The following is a 10554-nucleotide window of genomic DNA, read 5'->3' on the forward strand; positions in this document are numbered from 1 at the left end:
TACCTTCTTGGATACTATCAATGTTTTGTCACAGGGTAGCAGGAAACTCTAAAACTATATGCTGTCGCCATATAAGCCCAAATCTTACTTGTGATAGACTTTATTCCACATTGCTTTCAATTGAAAAGACAGTGAAAACTTGGTTCATCCTCTGGAGAGAAAATAGAGTAAGTCTTAACACTGTTCTGTCTTCCAGTGATTGGTAACAGGTCACTGAAATAAGTCTTTGTTTGTCCCAGTATATGGGCTGTCAGAATTGGGGAATGTTTGGCACACATTTCTCTGGGAACAGAATTATAAGCATGTGAAAGGCTTCTTCCACATTCAAAACGAGAGAGCAGAAATATCTCTGCTACTTGCAGGTTTATGTGGTTTCCCTGACAGACTTCAACAACACTTTCATCTGAAAGAGAGAGAGAAAATACACACAGAGAAGCAGACTGAGAGTAAAGCTATCAGAGAGGGCCTTCAGAAAGCACTTCAGACTAAAAGTGTAATATTAACCATTTAGGAAGGGAATTATTCTACTACAATATAGCCATAAAACCACTGTTAGCCACTGGTTGTGGGAAAGGATAAGCTGGGACATGTGAAATTGACAGTTTAATATTTGTGATTTTGGCTATGAAAGATTAGATCTGTTACAAATACTTCTATGATGCTATGTGAAGAGGTAGTTCAGTCATCACTTTTTGAAAGTGTTTTCTAGCGTAAGTGTCACAAAATATTTTGGTTATTAAAACTTAAACGAATAACATGTGAAAGGCTGGATCTGGGCATTTCAGATAGATTGATGCTGTAGGTGAAATGTTGGTCTTTCAGCAACCTGAAACCCGTGGTAGCACAAAACCTGAAATTAGGTGTTCAAAGTGTGAACACATTTAAAATTGAAGTGTGTGGTGTGAACATTAAAGTTTGTCTCTATACTGACTACAATATTTTTCTGTTCTTGCAGCAGCAATGCCTGCACTGTTAAAAAAATGGACACAGTCCATATTTTTGTGTTAATGAAGGTCATTGCAAAGCACTGTCAGAAACCTATGTAAGACATGCAGAGCACAAAAGTTTTGGGACCATTTCCGTATTGCATGTCCTCACAATTTTTACTTTTATTACTGGGAAGGTTGGCAGAACGACAGAGTCAGGAGAGCCCTGCGACAAGGAATCACTGAATGTAAATAGCAAATTTGCCCTTAGATTCAGGCTCAATGTCAGTCGAGTTGAGCCAAGGAATCCAAATGCACTGAACAGGTACTCTTCTAACATACAATTGTATAATAATTGAAAAAAAAGACGCCAAATTAAAATGATGCTTTTTGAGTCTCTGATGATAACTTTAAAAATGTAATACCAATTTCTTTTGTTTTTAAGAATCAGATCCAAAGAGAACTGTCTTACAAAAAAATGTTGATTAAAAAACCCAAACCAAACAAAAAACTCTGGCAAGGTAGTTGTAGCAGTTTGCATTAAAATATTTTAAACTGGAAAAAGTTTACTTCATCCCCAGGTTTCCTCACTCAAAGTAATAGCAGTCTTTGAATCAAAACTTCATTCTTCAAGACTAGGATGGAACTGGGAGTCAAATAGCTAGTGCTAACTGGGTGTTGCTGTGAGATATACCTTGTACTGCACAAAGATTTAAAGACAAAAAGCAAGAAATAAGATCCCATAAAAACTTTTAATGATTTGATAGCCTTGTAAATGATTTCTATAGACATTAACTTTTAGGACTTTAGCATTTATTTTCTCATAACAAGGGTGAATCGATTATTGAATGGTTGAATGCACACAGTGCATATTGATCTGTTCATGTGTAGCAGCTTTCTCCCAGCAGGCACCTTGCTGCCTGTAACATATTTTAAATAGGATTACTACTCATTAAATTACAATGACCTGGAGCAACGGTCAACACAACTGAAATTGCCTCAGTTCATCATGTTTTGGTTCACTGCCATTACATTTCAGAGGCTGCGTTTCCCTAGAGTAAATAGACCTGAAGAACATATCTAGTTGAATGCTTCAGCTTGTGTTTAATCAAGTAAACCTGAAAAATTCATACCTATATTTGGAAGTTAAGGAAGTGTAAGAAATTCTTTGTTGTAGTTTTAGGGAATTTTAATACTTGTTTTAGATTAAAACGTAACAATCTTTGGCTGATGTGACACAGAGTCATACCCTGGTACACTGGCTTTTGACCACAGGGGACTTTAGTCTGATTTAAAGAACTGTGGGAGTGGCAGTTAAATCAGGCCAGGATCTTCCATCTAGACTGTTTGGCCACATTTGTGTCTTCTAGTTTTAGACATGAACACAGAAAAGGGACGTAGATGTCCGCTTAATTACATAGGTGCTGGATCAAACAACACATAGTAGTTTTCCTCATTGAGTGGTGGCACTGGAAGCTGCTTTCCACTATTTCTGTTTCCACTTTCTACTGTTTTCCAATTCATCCAGATTTAAATTATCTCTGAATGTGTCAGAAATAAAATAATTGCCTAATTTTTGGGATATTTTTAAGGCAGACAGAAACTTTAAGCTATTAGCAAAGACAGTGGCACTGTCACCCTTTATACCAGGAAGACATTGGGATGAAACCTGGGAAATACAAGAACAGAATTCTCTTTCAAATGGAGCTGAGAAATAATCTGGATCTTCCCTATAATAGAAAAGATTTCTAAATGCTAAGATAAGGAGAATTATTAAAAACATTTTCTCACATAGGGTATACTGATGTTCTGTGTACCACACTGCAATTACTATAATTATCTTTCTGGCAAAAGTAGGCTTTATCAGTGTTTAAGGTATTGATTTATTTTCACATGAAGTCTCAAAGTTGAGGCTTCTTTAAGTGAGGAAGAAAGAAAGAGAGGAAAAGAACGGAAAAGGAAGAGGGGAAAAGGAAAAGGGGGAAAAGAATAGGAAAAGGGGAAAAGGAAAATGGGAAAAGGAAAAGAGGAAAGGAAAAGAAGTAGAAAGAGAAGAAAGAGAAGAAAATGGAAAGAAAAGAAAGAAAAAGAAAAGAAAGAAAGAGAAAAAGAAAAAGAAAGAAAAAAAAGAAAAAAGGAAGAGAAAGAAAGAAAATTTTATAACAATGCCTGTTTCAGTAGAGACCTCTTTCATGCAAGTACATTGTATTCCATATTGCCATTAGGCTTCTGTGTGTGATTTGCCAACCACTACTGTAGCATTATCCACGTGGCTTTTGTGACTGTTTTAACACAAGTTGAAAAAATAGTGAATATTTGTCAGATTTAGTGGAAACTACTTTAAATTTACCCAGACATGTATTTCAGAGTGTTTTTACTGTGTGTGAGAGAGTTGCAGTGAGAGACTCTACACCAGAAGAATGTATGAGGATTGCAGGGTGAACATCAGTCTCCTTACAGACATATTTTCACCTGCTCATGTGGTATGCACCTATGCCTTGATGACAGTACAACTGGCATTTTGCTGCATATGAAAATGTTCTTTCAACAGATGAAGTATGTTTTTGTCAGCTTGCCCTTTTAGGTGATACTGGGTGTTTCCTAATGGATTCTTTCAAATTTTACACTTCAAAATGGCTCTGGATTTCACTGTCATAATGTAGCTTGACTAGTCCAAGTCCACATGTCATGGATATTGCAGACATAATCCTCTTTGTTGCATCTAACAAGAAAGTTTGTGGAAAGTGAAATGATTTGCCCAGTGAGACTGAATTCAAACTAATTACCTACTGTTGCTTTCCACTAGACAAGCAGTTTGTGAAAACAAGAGGTGAGTCCACATAATTTCCAATCTATATTGCACATACTCCAAGGGGAGAGGGGGCTACTTGATGATGCACAGCAGCATCGTAACAGATAATGTCTTGGTTTTCATTTCTACTTCTGCTTTGTTGCTTAGCTTGAAGGCTTCATTTTAAATAGATATTCCATACAGTTGTTTAAAGCTCTGATGTTAATAACAGCAATCATGTAATGTTATTTCACCTTCTGTGTACTTATTGTTGGTTTTCAACTTTTGTAGATTCTTTTCTGTTAGCAAGAGTGATGCCTGGGGTTTGTTCTCCATGCAGACTCTGATTATGTGGCTTCTTCTGCCCTAGGATTCCTAATTTTTCAGTAGCAATATTGTGTCATTTACAAATAAGTAATTGGACCTAAGTGCAGAAGTTTGAGATTTACCGCTGAAAAACACTGAATGCAAAGTTATGAATTAGTGCATATATTTATTTAAATTAACAGAAAAATAAAGACATAAAGTGACTGCTTCAGTGGGTAAATATATCCATGTAAGTACAAAATAATCTTTATACTCTTGAGGCAGATAATTTCCAGTTGCAGTTGACTATCTATTTACATATTCAAATGTGCCACAAAGGTACAAATTTTGCAGAAACAAAGAGAAGATGGGAGAAAATTATAAACACCTATAACTATGCCTTAAAATAAAATCTTACTGATTTTGGCTTTTAATTTCATTGGAGGATGCCCCCATCTAGCCAAGAGAAATTCTCCTTTTCGGTAGCAAATGTGGGATTAAACATTTTGGTCTACAGAATATATGTACGTTCTATCAAAATTAAACTCCTCAGACATTATGCTTAAAACTAGGCCTGTGTTTTAAAAGATGGCCAAAAGAATAAATCATGGTGTTGGTGGCTCCTTTTGTATAATCTCTGTAATTTCGTCATCATATAAGAAGCTTTCTCTCTTCTAATGAGAAACTCTGATACTTAAAGTTCTTGTAAGTGTCACAAGCACTAAAATATTTGAAAGTATGTCAGTGTCTACAGGATTTTTAAAGTTCTTTGAATAACAGGGATAGGCACCTTCTTTTAAAACAGCTTGCTTATAGTGGATGAAGACATTCTGAAATTAGAAAATTTCAGATCCAGGAAACTTTGGCCTCCACATTTTCTTATGTGATAGTTGTTTAGACTCATTACTTTTCAATGTATTGACGTCATTTGTTTGGCAAATGCTAGACAAAGTGTTTGCAATTTTGGATTTAATCTTGGGATAGTTGATGTCTTCTGCATTATAAAGAAGGTGCAGAAACTTAATACAATATCATGAATTTTGCTTTAAGCTAGAGGGCTTGAAAGTTAAATATTATGGAACCTATGCTAAGGGTGTGTAGGTCATTCCCTGAAGCTCACCTGAACTACTTTTCATCACATTGAAATTACTGCTGTGAAAACAGCTGATCTGTAACAAAGCTGGTAGTACAAAGATTCAGCATTGAGTAAAAAATTCCACTAAAACCTTGTAAACATGCTGACAAGGAGGTTACATTGAGAATATATGCTGTCAGTTATTTCAGAACTACCATTTATACTTTTTTTTTTTTGTTTGCAAAACAGCACTAAGCTGAAGGTATTTTTGCTACTTCCTATACTGATTGCTGAGATGCCTCTCTCTTTCACACTATTATTTTTTTGAGGGAGCTTAACATACCATTTCTCAGGTTTCAGTCAGCGTGAAACACTGAAGCAGGGACAGCAAATCAAATCTTTGACTTGGCCCCTTCATTTCTTGTGCTGGCTGACAGTTTGGTGACACACTGATGCTGAGTTTTGCTGCTGTCTGTAAAGCTTCTTTTCTCCATTACACGTTGGTGGATTTCTTTTGCCTGAGGATGGGGAAATGCCACACAGCTTGTTATTTTAACTAAAGAGAGTTTCTAGGGCCCACTGGCATGCTCTCTCATGCTGGATAGGATGTTTTTGCTCATATTTTAGAATTTGAGTGGCTGTTTTCTTATTTAACACAGATTTTGAGAAACTTAGATCAGATGCTATATATTACAGACATAATCCCTTGACACATTTCTCCACATCAACATTACACAGCAGCATGCATTATATCCTGTTGGCATAGTGATAACTAAATTATGGCACTTTTCTCAGTGTTCATAAACTGTTTAGTGGATGACACTATATTTCACTTTCCTCTTTCCCTCTGAGTACCATTATGCTGGATGAGATTTGTTTTAAATTATATATTTGGTTTTTTTTTTTCAAAATACATATGTGTAGAAATGAAAATGTTTAAAATCTTATCACCAGTTTTGACGCCTCTTCTATCTCAAAATAATAATAACAATAACAACAAAAATAACAACAGCAGCAACAGCAACCCCTATCCCCACCAGTTTTGATATGGATAAAATATGCTTTTAACATGTTGGATAATAATCAGAACTAAACCAACTTGGTTTGTCCAGTACAAATGCTCCTTCATCCTTGTGTTTCAATTTAACATATTCTCACTCTTTCTCTATGTTTTTTTTGGCACTTGAGAGAAACTCGTAGAGCAGAGCGACATTCCAGTCTCTTTGCTACATCGACATCAATCCTCTCAAACAGAACAATGGCAGAGAACATCTGTAGTTACCAAAACCAATGTGCTTACACTTTTTAAGTGCTAGGATGGCAGGTGTTTTACTTTACTAGTCAGCATACTTACAGGAATTTGAGGCTACTCTTCAAGAGTTTGCATAATCCAGGATCCATTCCTGGATATTGGCACATAGTCCCCCTGCACTGAAAGCTTGGAGGATTTTGCTACTATGCACATTAGATATTATGTGCCAGTTGTCCTAAAGTCAGAGGCCACTTGCGAACAACTTTAGTTTAATTGTATTTTAACAGGTCAATTGTATTACACAAATAATTCTGTAAGCACACAGAAGTCTGTGAGCCTTATTTCAAGGTTTAGTGTTCAACAATTTTTTGAATGAGGGCTCCTGAAAGCCTAACAATCTCTGAATCAAAATGATTTAAAATGTAGTGTAAAGAAGAATATACAGACTGACAATAAAAAAAAAAAATCATTACCAACATTCCAACTCTTTTAAAAAAATTGTAATATGAATCCCAATATCAGTAGGTAGTTTCTAACTAAACAAAAGGTGACGTGAGTCAGGTAGCAAACATAGCATGATGCCACTGACACTCCACATTTTCAGGCAAACTTTTGACCTTTTCATTAAAGACATTTAGAGTCCTTTTAACTGATTATGAGGTAATAAAAATTTTTGGAATTAAATAGTTCTTTTTCAGGGGACATATTCAGATATCTCTGTGGTAGTCAGTGTTCTGCTGGTAGAAATCTACTAGAAAAAAAAGAGCAAAGGAACCAACAGTTTAGGAATGCTACTAAATCTAACATCCTTTCTGAGTGGTATTCTGTGTTGTAAAGCAGGACTAACCAAGAAATATTGTAGTAAACATATTGAATCTAGTCTAAAAAGATTCCTTTAAACTTCTGATCTGTATGCATTTCTTTAAGGTCAATTTTTTATATCACCTACCTTCTGTGGCAAAGAATTTTTTTAGTCTAGTTATTTACTGCTGTCGTGGTAACTCTTTGACCAGTGTTTGTTCCTAAATTAAAAATTGTGCCATTAACTTACGAAAAGTAATTACGATACTGTTGGCAGCACACACTTAGGGTCCACTTGTGTTTTTTAGGAAAGGCCAGAAAAGGAAAGTGCTGACAGAACTCTGTTTACATATACTTTATTATGGAAAGTTCTTGCTTGAAGATAGGATGCACATATGGTGCATTAGTAGTGGAAAGCACTAGATCTTATGTTTTCCTTTGAAGCAGTGGATGTGTTCATATTTACAGGAAAAAATAACAGGTCTTGTTTTCCCAGAGCTTCTCAGCTGAAGACAGGTACAAAGACATAGAGTTAATACAGGAAAGATCTTGTGCATTTTGCTCTCGGAATCACTGTCTTGGTGCAGACTAACTGTGATAAGAAAAATAGATCAGTGGATTTCAGTCCACATCATATTGTTATCTCTAGTGGCAGGGTAGATGTTTTTCTAACAAGATGCTTTTTTTTTTTTCATGGAATTTGGACATACCTTTTTGTTAGCAAGAGTTCTAGATATTCATGGCTGGTGCATGAGAGTTTTTGGAACAAGTTTTCAGTAGTATCATGCCAGATTTTTAGAAAACGAGGATTGGTTGATATGTCCTAATACTAAAAGATATGTACATCTGCTAAATGCAGTTGTCTTACATGGAAAATATCTTCTATTGTTCCTGTAGTTTACTAGAAAATAATAGCTTCACATTTGGAATCTTCAGAGACTTAATTTAGGGTATGTATGAGACGAGGCAATTTTAGGCCAAGACGAGGCAAATTTAGGGTATGTATGAGACGAGGCAACTAACGAGGTCAGGATTTGTTGTCACCATAGCAGTCAAAGTACTGAAGAAATTAAGAAAAAATAAAAGATTGTATGTAAAAGTAAAAGATGGCATACATACTAGTCATACTTAAAAATATATAAATACTTAGAAACTTCAGTATTGCTAGCACTGACCAAGAAAGGGAGGTTCAGCTGCTGAATCTGTTGTTTTATTGTCAGACAGTTTGAGTAAAAACCCAAACCCACCAGTGTTCTATGACCAATGGCAGCTGAATTTCCTTAATGTAAAAAATTCTTAGCTGCACAATTTCAAAGTGATATGCAACAAAGGCCAGGAAGGCTCTTCAACAACCCTTTATACTTTCCTACCATAAAACCCACGCCTGTGTCAGCTCTTCTCCATGGGCCACTGCTCCTCACAGGAACATGGTACTGGTGGGCTGTCCACAGACTAGAGGTTCCTTCATGGCATCTTCACCTGCTCTGGTGTGGCATCCTCCACAGGTCCAGTGTGGATATCGGCTCCATTGCAGTTCTCCATGCATACAGAGACAGTCTGCTTCACCACAGTCTTCACCACAGGCCTGCCAGGGAATCTGCACCTCTTCCCCCACCTTCTTCACCACTATTGGTGTCTGTGAGGCTGCTTCTTACACATTGTTTCCCTTACTCCTCTCTTACCCTCTGCTGTGCGGCATTTTTATGCTTTTTAAAAAATACTGTCTTGGACCTACCATCACCTTGGGTGGGTGTGTTGGAGTCCTCCGGAACGGTCTGTTTTGGTACAGAGCAGCCCAAGCTTTTTCTCACAGAGGCCACCCCTGCAGACCCACATTGCCAGGACTTGAGCACTTGTACACAGTAAAGCTAAATAATGTGATCTTCCAGTGGACAAGATATTGTCAAGAGATTTCACCTCTAGAACTGGCATTAGTGAGCCTTTTTACAGGTAGTTTCAGTGTAGAAGTCAAGGACTGGATGGGAATATTGATTTACCTATCTGTCCTTGAACTGAATCTTACAGGTACTTTTTGTTTATCAGTAAAAACTGTTGGTAAAGCTGAGTACAGGTGTTACAATCTGGTTTAGACCCAGGAAAGCAAAGCAAGCTAAGTCTCTGAGCATAAACTGGAAAGAACTTAAAAGGTTCAAAATATTCTCAGAAATGAGATTAAAACCAAACGAGGTTAGATGTTGTTGCCAAAAAATGGATGTATTTTATTTAATAGTAAAAGAGGCAAAGAGAAGAGAAAAGAAAGAGAGAAAGAAATGGAAAAAAGAAGTGTGCGTGGGGGGTGGGGGAACAGGGAGAGGTGACAGGGATTAGGTGGAAGCATATCACCCATCCGAGGGTCCCAACGACGTCTCGTTGCTCCTCTCCATCTGGGCTGCTGGTAGTGAGGGTCCCCCGTCGCTGCCGTGGCCATGCCGCTACATGCTGCCACATGCCACACCACCACACCACATGCCGCCACACGCCTAAGAGTACAGAACTCTGTGGATTAATATACACTTCAGGCCAGGTGGGAACGCCCACATGTCTCTCTTGCAGGGGCTGGCTTGACACACTGTCCCTTGCAACACCGAGGGTCTGTTGCATCTGGTGCAGGGTCTGGAGGCCCCTTTGAGGGGGGCCCCTTTGGTGGGCCATGTCACCCCCTTCTGCTGTGGATAAACTTCCTCCCCCCTGGTGAGGACCCCTCAGCTGGGCTCCTCTGCACAGTGGAGGATGGGCAGTCACTGCACCTCTGACCAGAGGCGTTTCCAACACACCCAAAGCCTCTCCTCCCTCTCCTGCCCTTTGGTGGAGGGTCTGTGCAAGCCTGGCAGCTGATAGCCCTGGGGCTATGGTCTCCACCTTGGAAGTGTTAAGCCTGTGCTTTGTGAATGTCCCCAGCCCTGAGTCCTTACTTTATCTTATCTTCATCATCGGGCGGTGTAAGGCCTCAGTCAGAGCCCCATTCAGGGTGCGATAGTCTTCTCTGCAGCTTTTGGAATATAGTTTTAAAAGTCCTTTAAGAAAATGTGTAAGTCATAAAATATAATATTTCTGTCTCTGACAACAGGCAAGGGCAATATCTGAGTCTTGCATCACCTCACTCTCTAGGGGAAAATGGTAATTCAAGTTATTAGGGTTCTTCACATGAAAAGTCACATAAAACTGTAACATCTGTTAGATAATTATGCTATTCTCATAGCAGACTTGCATATTTTTCCTTCTGAGGGTGAAAATAAGCTGTTTGAAAGTTGGGCCTTTTATCTTAAGCCAGTCATCTTGCTGTAGGAAAAAGAGTCATCTTCGAGGGTCTTTCATTCTGTCACAGCATAGAAATCTTAGAGAGAGGTGACATGGCAGGTAGATGATTCATTTAGATTATATCCACTAACCTTTTTAAAGCCAA

The sequence above is a fragment of the Aphelocoma coerulescens genome (genome assembly GCF_041296385.1).
Source record: "Aphelocoma coerulescens isolate FSJ_1873_10779 chromosome Z unlocalized genomic scaffold, UR_Acoe_1.0 ChrZ, whole genome shotgun sequence".
Classification (NCBI taxonomy): domain Eukaryota; kingdom Metazoa; phylum Chordata; class Aves; order Passeriformes; family Corvidae; genus Aphelocoma; species Aphelocoma coerulescens.